The sequence below is a fragment of the Podarcis melisellensis genome, assembly GCF_964234715.1.
Source record: "Podarcis melisellensis genome assembly, chromosome: 8".
Classification (NCBI taxonomy): domain Eukaryota; kingdom Metazoa; phylum Chordata; class Lepidosauria; order Squamata; family Lacertidae; genus Podarcis; species Podarcis melisellensis.
The window spans coordinates 36669669-36685682 of record NC_138540.1 but is presented as its reverse complement, the minus strand read 5'-3'; the positions used below and the strand labels follow the sequence as shown (position 1 = coordinate 36685682).

Below are 16014 nucleotides of genomic sequence, written 5' to 3'. Positions count from 1 at the left end.
TACAGGTTACAAAAAGCAATGAACAGTGTAAAAGAAAAAAATAGTATTTAATAATATAGTAGAACAAATATTATGTTAGACAGAAGATTCTTTTTTCACTTAAGATTTGTATTAATTTTTCGTAGCTTTAACTAATTACAGTAAATTAGACAGAAGATTATTTACCCTTCATGACTGAGCAGGGATTTGAACGTGGATCTCCCAGGTCTGCTCTAGCCACTACACCATGCTGACTCATGCTGGAAAAAATGTTTTCAGCAGCTGCCCAAAAGAGGACTGTGTCAATAGTGGGTGCCGCCACACTAAAAGACTGATGTCTTACAAATGCGGAAAGTAGTTGACATTTAGTGCACTACATAAAGGTTAGCCTTGAAACCATTCTCCAGAGTATTTCAGCCTAAGCATAATAAAAACACTGCCTCTACATACTTTTAAAAATGGAAAGGGGCATATCTTACATTTCAAATGTGTGTTTTATGTTTTAAAAATCATGCAGAATTCATGCAATTTTGATGTGCCTCTTTCAAAAATAAAAATAAAAATCAGCTCCAAACAGCACAGATTAGAGCTATGAATGAGGGCCAGCAAGATTGAGATGGAACTGAATTTAGCCACCCAGACCATCCTTATTTCCCTGTAACCTAGAAAAATGCAGATCCTGAGCAAATGTTCTCCTCCCACCTCATCAAGCCGCCTTACAAACTCTCGTCTACCGCTTTCAATCTGGCACCTCCAAAATTAGACTGCGTGTTCTTTCAGAAATGGGACCAGATCTTCTTTTCCATACTGCAGAAGCCTCTCTCACACTTTTTGGAAAAGGAGATCTGAAATGAAATACCTCTCCCTCTTTCCAATCAATATACATATGCTTCTATCCAAATGCTTTATTTATTGTAGCCTGGTGCTTTCCGTTCAATGTATCAATGCTGGTCAAGAACTCCAAAAGACAGGACTTCTGTCTACACAGCCACCTTTTATATGGCACTATTCAAAAATAAAATAAACGTCTCATGTGAATGTGCAATGATGGATATTAAAAGCTACATGTCAGGGTAGCTTTTCTTTTTTTAAGGATCAAATGTGTTTTACTGTAATGTAATTTTACCTTACTTTTAAAGTTTTCTCCTGGGCCACAGCTATGCTTATTTAGAGAAATAAGGAAAATTGAAAAGTTTGGTTCGATGGCCGCTATTGGAACACTTTGACGAAAACTTGTTGGAGTCACAGAAGTGACCTGGGGTAACCTGTAGATGGCAACAGACCAAGAAAAAATGGCATAGCTGGTTTAAAAATGACCTGTCTTGCAGGAATTAGCTGGTGAAGCTTTTTACAAGGATGAATGCTGTCGGCTGCTAATTGCTACAGAAGCTAAGAGAAAAGTTGACAAGCCTAGCCAGGCAGGGGATGGTGAGTAGCAAGCTGGAAATACATTCATTAAGAGAGAAAGGGTGGTCAGCAGCAAGAACAAATAGAACCTGCAATAAAACATTGCAGAAAGGAACGTCCCCGTTGCCAGAACACTCCACTGCCCAGGAGTACCAACTTGGACCTGTGACCATGGGTGCCCAAGGCCATGGGTGCCATGCAGTGTGCATGGCCCTGGCACCAAAATTTATGGGTGCCCAGTCCCTTCATGGGGAATTGTGTGGGTGCTCAGGTCCCCAGGTCCCCTGGGAGTTGGCACCTATGCCATTGCCCCTCCCTTGGTTTTCTAGTCCTATACTCTCAACAAGGTCCCCTTTCCTTCTACTGAAAGGTTGGGGGTTGGGGAGGGGAGCATGGGCTTGATTTCTAAACACCTCCCTGTTGCATACCGATGGCGACATTTCAGCTACATCAGCAACAGCACTCAAAGCCTGCACATTGGAGACAGAGGGAATGCTTTCAAAGCTTTTGCAATTGTATATGGGAAAAGGCTGTGGCCAATTAAGACTCAAAGACTTAATTCTCAATGAGGTAGGAAGCCTGTCCCTTTAAAATGTTCCACTTTGGATCGCAAGGCTTGGGGGGGCGGGGCGGGCAGCCCCACATAGCATGATCCATAATAAAAGATTCTAGCATATGTAGTAAGAACCTGTGGAGAGAACCATATTGGCCACCCATGGCCTACATAAGAAGAGCCTAACTGCTGGATTAGGCCAAAGGCCCGTCTAGCCCTATTTTTCAGTGTGTCCAACCAAATGCCCCTGGGGAGCCTGCAAGCAGGATCTGAGCACAACAGCACTCTCCCCACTTGTGAATCCCAGCAACTTGTATTCAGAGGCATACTTTCTCCAACAGTGGAAGTGGATCCTAGCCTGGCCATCATGGCTAGTTGCCAACAATACCCTTATTCTCTTTCAAAGCCATCCAAGATGGTGGCTGTAACTACCTCTTATGGGAGTAAATTCCATATAGTTCAACCATGCACAGTGTGAAGAAGTATCTCCCTTTTGTATGTCCCAATTTTTCCAACATTCAGCTCTGGGTTCTAGTATTATGAGAGATGCTGTTATGTACTGAGCTAGAACAATAGGATCCAGAATGCAGCAGTCTGGTTGGTCCGCAGGAGCCACCCAATTCAGCTCCAGGTGGAAGTGAATCAGCGACCTGATTGGCCTGCAGGAGCAGCCAATCAGGCATCTGGAGGAGGTGAATCCACAACCTGATTGGCCTACATTAGCAGATGGAATTAGCCAATCACACTGGGCCCATTGTGTAAATAATGTATATATAGCTAGACGTTTTGGGGAAAGTTTCATTCATTACTACTATGAGCTGAATAAAGAGCATGAAATTCACACTCGATTCCGAGTATATTTCAGATGCCTTTTTAAGGTGAGATGACCATGACTGTACACAATATTCCAAGTGTGGTTGCACCATAGATTTGTATAACAGCATTATGCCGCTGACAGTTTTATTATGAATTCTAGCATGGAACTGACCTTTTACACAGCTGCTGCACACTGGGTTTTCAGTGCATGAAATCCATTGCAGGTAGCCTGATTTCAACAGATAAATCTCGCAATTCACTGTGCATATCCATATTTGAAGGTTAGGGGGGGGTAATGTGTGGTGTCACTGCCCTCCACGCATGGATCAGGCTGAAGAGCCGTTCAAGTTAGCTGTAGAAACTGAACCAATTGAAACAAGAAAGACTCTTCTCTTGGAGATCAATAGTTTGCAATCCTTGAGATTCAACTCAGATGCTGATTATAGGAACTGGTGCCCTCTTGTGGGATTCCCACAGGAAATCCACCAGGTTTAAATGTGCTGAATGGGATTGGACTAGAGCTTAAATGAAGGCTGCCTCTTGTCCTGATAGCATTCATTTGCTAGTCTAAGCAATGCTGACACTCAGCAGACGAGGACACACTACCCAGAATTGAACTTCCTAAAATGCAATTCTAATCTGTCAACAACAGAAGAGGCACATTTTCTCCAGTACTATCCCAGACGTCTACAGTTCAGAAAGGCCACAATGAAAAGGCAACAGGGTATCCTTCCCAAACCTAGTGCCCTCAATATTATGAAAATGATTTATAGGTGGTACATGACCCCAGTCAAGCTTGCAAAAATTTGCCACTTGCCTGATAATAAATGTTGGAAATGTAAAGAAAATGAAGGTACATTCTTTCACCTTTGGTGGACGTGCCCAAGGATTAAGGCTTTCTGGGAAATGATATATAATGAAATGAAAAAGGTATTTAAATATACCTTCCTGAAGAAACCAGAGGCCTTTCTCCTGGGCATGGTCGGCCAATTGGTGCCAAAGAAGGATAGAACTTTTTTATGTATGCTACAACAGCAGCAAGAATACTCATCGCAAAGTATTGGAAGACACAAGATCTACCCACCTTGGAAGAATGGCAGATGAAGGTGATAGACTATATGGGACTGGCAGAAATGACTAGCAGAATCCGAGACCAGGGAAGAGAGACGGCAGAAGAAGATTGGAAGAAATTTAAGGACTATCTTGGGAAATATTGCAAGATTAATGAATGTTAGAATGATGATGGTTTAGAAAATTAAGGGTTTTTTCAGCTGTAATGATTAAGTAAAAAGAAAAGAAAGGTTTAAAATTAAATGAAAATTAAGGGAGAGGATTTGCTGAATTAATAATTAGAAATTGGAATACAAAAAGGGGAGGTATGAGGAGGTCGGGGAAGTAAGTTATAAGAAAATAAGGGAATGAAACTTTACTTGTTTTTAAATAGTTTTTAGTTTTTAGTTTTGTATTTTTATTTTTTGGTGTTTGTGTTTTGTTTTTATTACTTTTTTTTGTATAACCTTTGAAATTTCAATAAATATCTTTTAAAAACAACAACCTAGTGCCCTCAAGATATTTAAGACTACAACTTCAATCAGCCTGGTCAACATGGCCAAAGGTCAGGGATGATGAGAGTTGTAGTCCGACAACAACTGGAAGACGCTAGGTTGGGTAGCAGTAGAGGCTGCAGTTGAGATTAAATCTACTGTATTTCATCATTCCAGATTAGAGGAAGGCCAATGGTTGTATTCTAAGTCCTCCTCAGAGTAAACCCATTGAAATAAATGGATCTAAGTCATGTAAAATGTGTGCCCTTTGAGTAAGACTAGCATTGAATACAACCCAATATTTTTCCATGTGCTGATGTTTATTTACGGCCCCTCCATATTTAGTGCTGAGAAACCAAATAATTTTTCTATGGTACTGATCTCTCTTGGAGGGCAATGATTTTACTTGGGTCCTGCTTCTGGCCTTCCTGTAGGGGCACCTGGTTCTCCACTGTGAGGACAGCCTGCTGGGCTGAATGGGCCTTTGGTCTGATCCAACAGGGCATTTCTTACGTTCTTATGGTTTTCAGCTGGGGACCCCAAGTGAGTTTGACGTGCATTTGCTCTTGATAACTAGCCCTGCTATGTTTATGCCTCCACTCATTTCCCTTTGATTACATTTCTCATTGCCGTGTGTGAGCCCTGTTGTTAATTTGTAATCTTATGTAAAGTGCCATATGGGAAGTGATTTAACTTCCAACTCAATCGGAAATGAGAATCCTAAGTCTAGTTTCCGTTTCACTCGTCTGCAAATCAGTTTTGCAGGCATGCTCTGCACACCGCCATGGCCTCCTCAAATTGCTCATGACCCTGGCAACCATTTGAGGGGTTGAATTTAAATGCACTGTAGTGAGTCAGACAGACAACTATCTTGGATCAATAGACCAAGCAGAACCTGTAGGCTAGAGTCTAGCTGTGTGTTGTGAATCTTTATACAAGAATAGGGTTGCCATGTGAGGAACATCCCAGACCCTGAGATTTCCAAACCTAAGACCTAGGGGCAGTCCCTGGAGATGTCATAGGGTTGCCCTAGCTCAGAACTTTCCAAACTGTTTGTCGCAACACGTTAGTGTGTCAGCTACAGTGTGTAGGTGTGCTGCGCAAACACTCCCCGCACTCCTCCTGGAGCTGGAAAGAGACTAGTTTAACCCCCGCTTTGCTAGTAAAACTGAATTCCTGATGCATGTTAAAAAGTGTGTCACCAACATGAAAAGTTTGTAAAACTCTCCCTAGCTTATGGCCCAAGTGGAGGCCCCGGAGACAGAGGTTAATTGGGAGAGGGAAGCAGAGGAAGGCAGACCCCACCAAAGTTCTGTGCTATTATCTGCAGCCAGCTCCTATTAGGTTGAAGTTTGTAAACTGCGTGCACAGTCTTCTTAATATTTATTATTATTATTATTATTATTATTATTATTATTATTATTATTATTATTAATTATTATTATTATTATTATTATCACTCTCACCCACCGAGAGAGTCAAGACCTCCACCTGCAACTTGGATGCATAAGACTGTGGTCTAACATTCTTCTTTCCAACAGTCTCTAGGTCATGTGTGATCTCATGTTCCTCCATTCAACCGGCCCCTTTCTCACATACTACACAATCTTCTGTTGGTGGGCATCCGTCTATCTTGGGAGACGATGAAGGAGTGCACCTTTGAGGGTGAAATCAAGTCACTGGAGAGTTACAGCGCTTGGTGTGGCTGTAGAGGCCAATACAGAAAAGACCTGTTTTGTTGCAACTGGGGCAGATGAATGCATCCAGTTGTGCTGGCACATGGTACATCTGAGCAGTCATTCTTCCTCTGCTCATTGCTGTGGCTACATGACCTGACTGATTGTCTCCAGATACTGTGGTCATCTGCAAGGGATTCTCACACATCGGGTTTAACGTTGCCAACCTTTATGTCACGTTTGCAAACATATTTGTTGCACAGAATTGGTCTCTTATACGGATACATACACAGACAAAAGGCTGTCTCCTGCAGAGAATGAGAACTGCTCTGGATAGAATTTGCTGATGCTCAGCAATATGTACGTAATCACTCTGGTGGGAACTGGAAATACAAAACCACATCATTGTCATTCCTGCCAGCAAGGAAGTCCTTCCGCACACTGTTCCTCACCTTTATTAGGACTGATTCGTAAAATATTAATGGTTTCATCGGAACAAAAAAAAAATCTCCTGGGGAAAATGAGTCAATTAGTACTCTATGTATCATTTCCACCATGAGGTAGAAATATTTCATCCTGAGCACCCAGGCACTGTGAATTAACTATGAGCTGTCCCCTTCAGTGCAACCCAGATTCTCTTCTCCCTCTGGGAAATGGGAGGACAAAACTGCTGCAGGTTCATGTTAAGAGGCCTGCCAGGGAATTGTATAAACACTCTTCATAATAAAGTAGCTCCTGGTAGAGCCTGAATTCATTTTACAGATAACACCCTGCACAACACCAGTTTACTGATGTAAAGTTCTCCCTTTCTTCCTTTTTTTACCATTCTCCTTTAATAGGTGAGAGAAAATAATTGAAATTTGAAAATTAGCAAAGGGAAAATAACATTGGCAACAGAACTCGGGGGCTGTTGGTTTTTGTTTTTGTTTTGTTTTGTTTTTTTAAAGCACAGAATATAACATACGCAGCTGTTTGGCCTAGTTCCTGGGACCAGCTGCTGAGATGCTTGTTTGAAGGTCAGGGCTATCCCAAATTCCTGAAGTGTTTATAAGTGAGGGCTGAAGTCCAGCTGCAGCCAAGAAGGCTGAATTGCTGTGACAGAAGGCCATTGGTTCCAGATGCCTTCTCCCAAGTCAGATACACTAAGAGCAACAGTAACTTCCATCAAAACTGGATTATTACAACCATGGGCTGATTTGCTGCCTCACAGAGTTTCTGTGCTAGTATGCTGCAGTGCTTTGAAGAATACTTTCAGTATGCTAGATAAATATGCTAACTATACAAGTACTGTATGCATTCTTTGGCACTGCTAAACTTAAACAACAGCTTCCACAAGAGGGAGCTACAATCTAATTTTATTTATCATCAAAAAAATGAGTTTTCAGAGGAAACGCTGTGCTTAATTTCTAACAGAAGACATCTCATGGTTCAAATGCATTTAGAAGCCATGGATTAAACCTAAAGACTTTTGTTTTAGTTAGTGGTAAGAGGAGGGTTCACCGCACATGCTCAGATGCCCTCTTCTGAATCATATTCTGCATCACTACAGAAAAGAGGTTGTGAATCTAATAGTAGTTTAGCTTAGGACGGACCCTAAACCTCTCTGAAGAGAATTGCAGTCTGAATTTGGGAAGGAGTGAAGAAAGAGAACAAGGGTGAAGGGAAGGGAATTTCTTCTTAAATTTGTGTCTGGTAAGTGGTTGATAAAAGAATATTTATGGTCTGCCTTTTCTGGAGAAAACCTTCTCAAGACCCTTTGAGAAGATTCAAATTTAACTTGGTACTGTAGACTGGTTTCCTATCTTCCAGAGTTGCCAGAGCTCAGGGACACATCATGCAATGCATAGTGAAACTATGGAACTCGCTCCCACAGACGGTATTAATAGCCACCAACCTGGATGGTTTTAAAAGACGATTAGAACTTATCTCCTGAGTTTATGTCAATAAAAAACTCAGAAACACGAGGAGTTGGGAGTCCAACGTTTATTGCAAAGCAATAGGTTACAGTCGGATAGTTCTGCAAAACTGCAACCCCACCCAGTGGTCCAGGTGGTGGTATTTAGAACATTTCAAGCAAAGCATTTCAATTTTCACCAATCATATACATCATTACCTCATTTCATGTTTTACACATACGCAATAACTCTGGCAATTTATGCTGATTCAGGTTTGATTCTCACCGTGTTTTGTTACATTGTGGTACTGTGCAAATTGGGAACCTGTGTTACTTGTAGCCATTTGCACCAAGTAGCAACTTACATTCTAGCTTTGAGTCCTTTCTTTGTGATTCATACATTAGCTGTATTTCTGCCCCAGTTGGGGTGGGAGCGGCAACTTGCAAAATCATCAGTTTCATAAAGCAACAGGTTACCATAACTTCTCTATTAGAAGCGCACTCAAGGATTTCCAGGGGTACACATTCTCACATTTATTGTGGCCCTTTGGTTTGTTATGTAGGGATACTCATGCCTAAGTTCTTTTTCCTCCCCAGTGAAGTAGGAGGTCAGCTGGCTGTCCTGCTGTATAATGATCTGAGGCACAATAGATCAGCTGAAGCGTCCTTGATAGGAGTTACCCAAACATGGAAAACCCAGGAATGGCCCCCCATTGTATCATTAAAGAATGTGGCCCAGCCACTTGGCGTCAGGATGGTATGCAAGGGTATCGTACCCCAGTATAAGACTTGAATCGCCTTATCCGCATCCAAGCCATGGTAGAGATAATTACCAATCACATGGCTCCCAAATTGAAAGAGGCCATCTATCAAAATACAATGGCCCTAGATTAACTGCTGTCTGAAGAAGTAAGTATGTGCAGAAAAGTAAATCTGACCGTTTGCTGTCTGAAAATTGATGACCGTGAGCATTGACTTTGAGTTTGACACCATCTCAGTCTGCAGCCTGGGAGAAGACGAGGACATACTTCTGAGTGTCCCAGCACCATTGGGTGCTGCTGAGCCCGGTGGCATTTTGCCGGAGGGCTTCAGCCAGGAAGAACTCCAGGTCCAGCTAGCTTCTGTCCTGCAGAGCTGGAAGAAAGAGGTCCGCAGCAAGGCTCTTCAGAAGTTTTCAGGCCTCCTGTTGGAAGCAAATAAACACCCTTCTGTAGAGCTTCTAGAATCCATCCTGGGCAAGATGGTGGCAGTCCTGGGTCTCTGTGTGCTAGAGCCAGATGCCGGCTGTGCAGAGACACTCTGCAACCTCCTGCCTGTCATGTGGCGCAAGGAAGCCATGCTGAAGGAAACAACCTGGAGCCAGGAGGCAATCCTTAGGGCTTGGTGGATCCTTAACCCATCTGGAGGACCTTCCCCAGAGTTATTCCTGCATGCTCTTCCTGCATGCTCTTCCCATGGTCTTTGGTGCCTACCTGCCTCCAGAGCAGCTCTTGAAGGCAGTGTGTTACCTGACCAGGGACCTTGCGGTCAAGGGCATTTTCATGCCACTGAAAATCCATGCCCTGCTCCATCAATTTTTGGACAAATTCAGTGGGAAAGCTGTGCAGGTCGAGCTGCTGCTGGAGGCCTTTCTCCAAAACCCCAAGCGGCCCTCCATGGAGCAGCGGAAAGTGGCATTCTTTGGCTTTTCTGTGTTGGCAAAGCAGTGCCCGGAGAGCGTGGTGGGATACCTGCTCCAGTTCCCTTTGAGTGACAGTGGAAAGATCTGGAAGGTGGTCTTTAGCTCTGCGGATCACCCTCACTTGATCCATCTGCTGAAGGGCCACCTTCAAGGAGTCCACCACCACACTATCAATGGCTATTTAGCCAGGATGAATATGCTTTGCCTTCAGTAAAGGTAAAGGGACCCCTCACCTTTAGGTCCAGTTGTGGCCGACTCTGGGGTTGCGGCACTCATCTCACTTTATTGGCCGAGGGAGCCAGTGTACAGCTTCCGGGTCATGTGGCCAGCATGACTAAGCTGCTTCTGGCGAACCAGAAATGGAGTGGTACCTATTTATCTACTTGCACTTTTGATGTGCTTTCGAACTGCTAGGTTGGCAGGAACAGGGACCAAGCAACAGGAGCTCACACTGTCATGGGGATTCGAACCGCTGACCTTCTGATCAGCAAGTCCTAGGCTCTGTGGTTTAACCCACAGTGCCACCCGTGTCCTGTGCATCCAGTAAGTGCTGCTAAATACCTGTTGCTGTAAACCACAGGAGGGGAGAGTGCTTGGATCCTGCTAAAGGGTTTCTCACAGGCACTTGGTTGGCCACTGTGAGAAGATGCTGGTTTGGTGGACCATTGGCCTGATCCAGCAGGCTCTTCTTATGTTCTTACATTCCAGGAGGGTGTTGGGCAGGTCTGATGATGTGGGAATTAGACTCTAGTTTCCATTTGCTAGGGAATGCGGAAGATAGCCCTGGGTCATTTGACCCTTTAATTAGTTCTCTTTTCCCCTCCTATAAAAAACTATGCAAGACACGCTCTTTGAAAGTTTAAAGAACCAATAACTTGTACTTGCAGATGCAGATTAAAAACACAAAGCAGGTGGATGTTTCTTAAATATGTCTTACATAGGTTAAACTCTCTCTGAGGCAGACAGCGGCACAACACAGTGTACCTGCTGCTCTAACTCTTAAGACTGTTCTCCTAACTGCCATAACTGTACCAACTGCCATAACTGCCTCAGATATATGACATTGCAGAGTTCTATAGTTCTTGCAATTGACCCTTTACTTATGCATTTTGAATGCTAGCATCCTACAGCTGAGGAATGAGGAGGGATGGCTGTCTGAGAGTGCCAAGGGCCAAATGGATAGGACTTGAGGGCCGCATCTGGCCCATTGCCCTGCGAGGCTACAACCGTGTATTAAAGTCTGTATTTGTTCACTGGCAAGTTTTTTAGACCTGGTGGCTGTTAGCATTTCAACCGGAGCCTGCCAAGGATCTGGCAGCTCCTCACTTGAAGCCTGGCCTGTGTTTTCTGACCACCTGGCCAATCTAACCCTGCTCAGTCATGTGGAGTGGCAGTGCACAGGGCGGAGCGGAGCCTTCCAGTTTACATCTTGTTTAGTCTGTTCCTTCAGCTCTGCCGCTTAGCCTTCCTTGATGGATGCCTCGTTCCCAGCAGACTCCACTGTGCCTAATTGGAAGACCTCGCAACAGGCACGCAGCAGAGAAAGAAATTGACAAGGCAGCCGAGCATCAGAGTAATGAGCCTATGGGACTGTGGGCCGCTGAGCCGGCTCATGAGAAGTCGGGATAAGGAATGAGTGCGAGCGAGTTTTAGAAAATTATAACAGAGATTTTGAAAAATCACATCCCTATCTCAAAGCCATAAAGCAAAGGACTGCATATTTTAAACAATCAAATCAGTTACACATGATTGTTGTGGTTTTGGTTTTTAAAAAAACCCTATTACACATATAAAAACAATTGCATATACAGTATAAAACAATTTAAAATTCACACAAGTGTGTTATATGTTTTAAAAATCTCCACTTCAAAATCTAGAGGAAAGTCACTGAACAAGTGCTGGAAAGACAATAGTTTGTAGGTTCCTTTGACTTATTTTATGAGTAAAGTGATGTAGTAGTAGTAGCAGTAGTAGAGAGGACTAAATGATGTGGAATGGAACTCATAAAGAGACAATATCTGCAGGATGCTCTCTTCTGCAGAAGTTTGAGTGTACAAGGGATGAGAATATCTTTTGGGTATCCTTGTCCCAAGCTGTGTAGTCTTTTGCATGCCAGTACCACCAGCTTGAACCTAGCCCAGTGACATAGTTCCTGTGAATAAACAACCCTGTGTTTACTAAATGCATTTTGACCACATGAGAAATAACAATAGGCAGATTAGCTGCTTCAAAGTGGATCCAGATTTCAGTGTTTCAGGCTTCTTTATACCACAGTTTCTGCTTATATAATCTTTAATTAAAGAAAATAGCATAAGAAAACCCTCAAACTACCAGACTCTGTGGGTCAGGATGAAAAAATCTCTGATTAAGATTGTTTCATGGTGAAACATCCACCAAGAGCCCCACCTGGTACTCATAGCTGTCAACATTTCCCCTTTTTTAAGGGAAATTCCCTTATTCCGAATAGGATTCCTCACAAGAAAAGGGAAAAGTTGACAGCTATGCTGGTACCTTCCAGATGTTTTAGACTCCAGCTCCCATCAGTTTCATCCAACATGGCCAATGGCCAGGGCTGATGGGAGTTATAAACCAGCCACATCTGCAAAAGGCTGTTCCAAGGCAGCCAAACGTAAGAGTCAATGTTGCCTGTGCTAAGTTCTTTGTGGATAAATAAATGCAATCCATACTACTAAATATTAGAAACAACAAACCTCCACTTTGGTTTTGCTTTAGAGAAACAACATTCTCATTGGTTTGTCCCTCAATCGACATTTCCAAAGCAGAAAGAAGAAGAGAAGGAAGTTTAGGAATGCTTTTTTGTGGCCAGCCAATCCATGTCCTCTGTATCCTTCCCTCTCTTTTCCTAATGCACAGGCTCTGTTCCTTAAAAGGTACAGTGGAATCTTGATTTTCAAACATAATCCATTCCAGAAGACCATTCAACTTCTGAAACATTTGAAAGCCAAGGTGTAAAGGGCGGTCAGCAAATTTACAGAGAAAATTGAGAAAAATACAGTGGTACCTCAGCGGAAGCCTTTTGACTTCTGAGACGCATTCAAAAATGGAAGTATTTACTTCTCGGTTTTTGGCATTCGAGTTCCAAAACGTTCAGCAACAGAGGTGTTCAAAACCCGAGGTACCACTGTATATTTACAGTGTTTGGGTGCAACTCAGTTTCTTGAGAGGGGCTTGCATGGAGGAGAGGTCTATTGATGGTTACTAGCCATCATGGCTAGGCTCTGCCTCCACAGTCAGAGGCAGGGATGACTCTTAATGTCTCTGAATGCCAGTTGCTGGGAACCACAGGTGGGGAGAGAACCGCCACCCTCAGGTCCTGCTTGCAAACTTCTCATAGGTATCTGGTTGGCCACTGCAAGAACAGCACTCTGGGCTAGATGAGTCTTTGGCCGGATCACGCAAAATCTCCGTATGTTCTTATTGGCATAGATATTGAAAATCTAGCAAGCAGGTTTTTTATCACTCTTCTTCTTTTTTTTAAAAAAAGCAACAACCAACATATATCAAGCTGAGTTGAAAACCTCAATTATGATAGGAAATTTTGCAATGATACGGTTCAGACATTTACTGACCTCCTGGCCCCTGAGCTGCTGTAAGGTCCTGTCTGAGATGTTTGCTTGTTGATTGATGCATTTCCACACAAAAGCTGAGGTTACGGGGAGGGCAATGGAAAGAGAGGCCTCCACACACAACCTTCCACTCCATCCCTTGCACTAAAAACAGATGACATTTGGTTGCAGCTTTCTAGCTACGGCCTCCTCTCTAATCGTCACCTTGATGTGCCAAAGCATTTCCCTGACTGCCCTTCCCTCTCTTCCTTTAAATTCCTCCCTGAGTCCCACTTTTATTTTAGAGAAGTCTTTCCTGGCCCCATCTTCCATTCCTCTCCTTTCCAGGTTCTCCAAACACAGTGTAAATCTACACTCCAATCTACACTCCAAACATCTGTGCAAATCTACTCCAGAAGCCACATTACGATAAATGGGAGTGTGAGCTAAGTGTGTACGAGATTGCAGTCTAACTTGCTCTCATCTTCAACTTTCTACTGCTAATATTCCCTCAGTTTTGGACTCAGCTGCTTTGTATTTGCTAGTGACTGTTAAACATTAAATGCTGCATTAGCCTATAGAAGCATTAACATAAACCCATTTCCTACTTTCCAGAAAGGAAATAATATCCTTTTGTCCACAGTTTTAAATGTGGAAGCGGGGGTTGGGTGGCAGTTATTGGTTTGGTTTGTTCTGTTATTTTTATTACATATTTTGTGTTTTTTTTCTCATATTTTTATGCTGTGAACCATTCTAAGATCTTTGGATGAAGGTATACAAAATAAAAAATAAAAGTAGGTCTAACCATGGAGATCAAGTGATGGAGGTCTGCTGCACCTGTTGTACTTCTGACTGCCAGGAATACTGGAACTCTGCTGCACAGGGGCGAAAGAGATATTTGTTCAGTCTGCATGCTAAAGTGGACCAGTCTTATTTGCCAGTCCTGGGTTTAATCATTAATTGAAATGCACCTCTCAGTGGATTGCACACAGCTCCAAATTCTGCAATATAGTTTCAGGGTGTTGTGTTTTTTATGTATTGAAAAGCATTTCCGGTATTTGAAAATGCCAAGTGTTTGAGGCAAATAATGAATGAAAAATGAAAACAAAATGGATACAATTTAAACGTGCATTTTTCATTTATTTATTTTTTTTAAAATAGGAACAGAAGAGTCCTATGATTGAGCACATGAGAAACTGACATGGAAATGGGCTGATCTGCCAATTACTGCTGCTGGGAGGTAGGGGGTTGGAGTGGAAAATCTACCACCACCCAATTACATAGGTAAAATAAAAACATAATATTTGCTGTCATTAACAGCATTGCTGGAATGAAAACATTTGCTCCCTCCTCTGTTTTCCAACCACAACCATGAAAGGTTTGCTTCCTAAATTATGCATACTGTGGGTGCAGTCAGGAGCGATTAAGGGCACTGGGCAATCTCCCCCACCCCCTTCCTGTCTTTTTTTTTTTTAAAAAAAAAGGAGGGGAAGCTTTCCTGGGGAATCAATGCTTGCTAATCTTTAGAAAATTACTCTAACAAGCTCCAGGCCTGAACAGCTGGAGTCTAGCTCACTGGCCTCTGAAAGCACGCACAGGCCATTAGTAGAACAGGACTTTAATGAACCAAAAAATCTGTCCCAAGCCATGGCTTTCAGGCTTCTGCATCTGACATTCTGATTAAATGTCAAGCAGCCAAAGAGGAAAAGATAAGCAATGCTCTGGGCTCAGGCAAGAGGCAGTGCAGCAGACTTCAGAAACCAACAGGTGCCAAACTATCTCTAACCCCAACCCAACAGTCAACAAGGGAGGGGTGGGGGACATCAGAATTGCTTTCTGGGATAGAGACCCTCCAGACTGTGGGTTGTATGCAGGGGTCCATGGGACATCTCCACCTGACCCTCAGCCTTCCCTCCTCACACGAGTGGTTTCTTGCACATTAGATATAGATATAGATATAGATATTACATTTATATTCTACCTTTTCTCCAAGGAGTGCAAGGTAGTGTATGTGATTCTCCCCCATGTTTTTCCTCACAACAACCCTGTGAGCTAGGTTAAGCAATGATTCTTTGACATCAACTTCATTGGACTAGTCATGTTGTGCGGATGCCTGATTATCGCCTTCCCAAGCAGCTACTCTATTCCGAACTTAAAAATGGAAAGTGTAATGGCGGTTGTCAACAAAAGAAGTTTAAGGACTCTCTCATGGCAAATCTAAAATAAATGTAGTAGAAACACTGACAACTGGGAAACACTGGCCCATGAGCACTCCAGTTGGAGAACAGCCTCTACCAAAACAAGCTCAAATTGAGGACGAAAGGAAGAAATGTCCTAAGAAGAAGGCATGCTTGGCAAACCCTCACCATGATCAACTCCCACCCGGAAATCTATGTCCCTACTGTGGAAGGATGTGTGGATTCAGAATTGGCCTCCACAGTCACTTACAGACTCACGGTTAAAAGCGTGTTCATGGAAGACAATCTTACTCGGCTATGAGTGTTTGCCAAAGAAGATGATGTGATTCTCTCCCACCTTTTTCCTCACAACAACCCTGTGAGGTAGGTTAGGCTAAGAGAGGGTGACTGGTCCAAGGTTATCAAGAGAGCTTCATGACTGAGTGGGGACTAGAAGCCCAGACTCTCAAGTTTTAGTTCAACACTCTAACTCCTACGCCACTTGGGCTTTCTCTAACTCACTACATCACACTGCCAAAGAGGACACATTTTGCTGTTGTGCATGGGTAGATGCAAATTTAGAAATATTTGCTCTAACTGAAATAGAAGTACAGTATATATCTCCACTGTGGGGAAGGTGATGACCAGCTGAGCTATTTTCCAGTTCAGTCTGCTTCTCAGCTGCTAGCTGTTTCTTTCTTTATTTGTTTATCAAAATTTA

General features: G+C 43.0%; 2 long non-coding RNA genes across 2 annotated transcripts; one reads left to right on the top strand and one right to left on the bottom strand.

The window, feature by feature from the left end:
* Positions 1–2636: 2636 nt before the first annotated feature.
* LOC309377174 lies at positions 2637–9759 on the bottom strand. Its single transcript, XR_014171465.1, has 4 exons — positions 9390–9759; positions 5760–7576; positions 4311–5611; positions 2637–3494 (listed from the first exon to the last, which is right to left on the bottom strand). It is a non-coding gene; the product is annotated as an uncharacterized lncRNA (long non-coding RNA).
* Positions 9760–12715: 2956 nt separating this feature from the next.
* LOC309377158 lies at positions 12716–14429 on the top strand. The gene is made up of 2 exons (XR_014171446.1): positions 12716–13019; positions 14278–14429. It is a non-coding gene; the product is annotated as an uncharacterized lncRNA (long non-coding RNA).
* Positions 14430–16014: the final 1585 nt, after the last annotated feature.